Genomic DNA, 1,877 nt, shown 5'->3' with positions numbered 1-1,877 from the left:
TTCACAGAAACAAGCAATTAAACAATTAATGAAATACCAGGACTATCCTTTGTAAAATTAGGGGTATTACACCTTTCTAGTATGTATGAACAACCTTCTACAGCGAACAAGGTGCACATGATTAAGAAGTTGTTCAACATGAAGATGGTCGAAGGTGGTAAATTCAACAAACATCTAAATGTGTTCAACGAGATAGTTGGGCAATTAGAGTCTGTTGATATCAACTTCAAAGACGAGGTCCGAGCATTGCTAATTCTAGGGCAGTTACCAGAGAGTTGGAGTGGCATAGTTACAAGGATCATTAGCTCTGCAGGGAAGACCAAGTTGAAGTTTGATGAAGTTGTGAGCATGATTCTGAAGAAATCAGAAGGCAAACAGCAGGGGTTTCCACCAGTGGTTCGGCATTGAATGTTGAAAGCAAATGCAAGGGTTCAAATAAGAAGAAGGGCAACAGTAATAAAAACAGAGGCAGATCCAAGTCAAGGAATAGAAGGACACAATCTCAAAATTTCAAGAATTCCATAGATCTCAGTGAAGTTGAGTGTTGGAATTTTGGATAGAAGGGGCATTACTGTGTTAATTGCAGACTTCCAAAGAAGGGACCCTAAAGAAAAACTGAAGCAAATGTTATTTCAGGAGAATTAGATGATGCATTAATATGATATTTGGAGAGCAAGATAGAGTCATGGGTTTTAGATTCCGGCGCATCATTTCATGGCACCTCAAACAAAGAGCTATTTAATAGTTATGAACCGAGTAACCTTGGCAAGGTATATCTTGGTGATGATCAGCCTTGTAGCATCATTGGCAAGGGTGAAGTGCAAATCAAGTTGAATGGGTCAGCTTGGAAGTTAAAGGATGTGTACACATCCCTGACTTGAGGAAGAATCTTATTTCAGTGGGACAGTTGTCAGATGAAGGTTTTGTTACAAACTTTCAATGGAGCCTCATAGAAAGTTTCCAGATGCGCTATGACCATTGCATATGGTAAAAAATTTGGCACTCTCTACACAACTACCAATGCTTGTGGGTCTATAACAGTTGCAAAAAACAGAGAAAATCACAACCTTTGGCACTAGAGACTAGGTCATATGAGTAAAAGGGGGCTCAAAATTATGCACTTAAAAGGAAAATTACCAGGCATACAGGCAATTGATATTGACTTTTGTGAGAGTTGCGTGATGGGCAAGCAAAAGAGGGTCAGTTTCAAGAAGAGTGATAGAGATCTCAGAAAGGAAAAACTTAAGCTAGTTCACATAGATGTTTGGAGGCCAGCCACTGTCTCATTCATTGGCGAAAAATCCTACTTCGTGACTTTCATTGATGATCACACGAGGAAGGTATGGGTTTATTTTTTGAAGCACAAATCTGAGGTATTTAATGTGTTCAAGAAATGGAAGGCCATGATTAAAAATGAGACAGGTTTAAAGATCAAGAGGTTGAGGTTAGACAATGGTGGTGAGTATGAAGACACTGGGTTCAAGAAGTTTTATTTTGATAATGGGATCAGATTAGAGAGGACTGTGCAAGGAACCCCATAACAGAATGGGGTGGCAGAACGGATGAACCGAACATTGACAGAGAGAGCCAAAAGCATGCGCATACATTCGGGTTTACTCAAACAGTTTTGGGCAGAAGTAGTCAATACAACATCCTACCTAATTAATCGTAGACCGTCGGTGCCTTTGGAGCATCGAATACCAGAAGAGGTATGGAATGGCAAAGAGGTAAATCTTTCATGGTTGAAAGTTTTTGGTTGTATTGCATATATGCATATTAGTGACCATGCTAGGGGAAAGCTCGACCCTAAGTCACTAAAATGCATCTTCGTTGGGTATGGAAGAGATGAGTTTAGTTATCGACTCTGGGATAATCAG

Source organism: Cornus florida, unplaced genomic scaffold (genome assembly GCF_030987335.1).
Source record: "Cornus florida cultivar Cherokee Brave unplaced genomic scaffold, ASM3098733v1 CherokeeBrave_3.0.0_Hap2_Chr07, whole genome shotgun sequence".
NCBI classification, from domain to species: Eukaryota; Viridiplantae; Streptophyta; class Magnoliopsida; order Cornales; family Cornaceae; genus Cornus; species Cornus florida.
Note: the sequence above shows the minus strand (reverse complement) of the source record.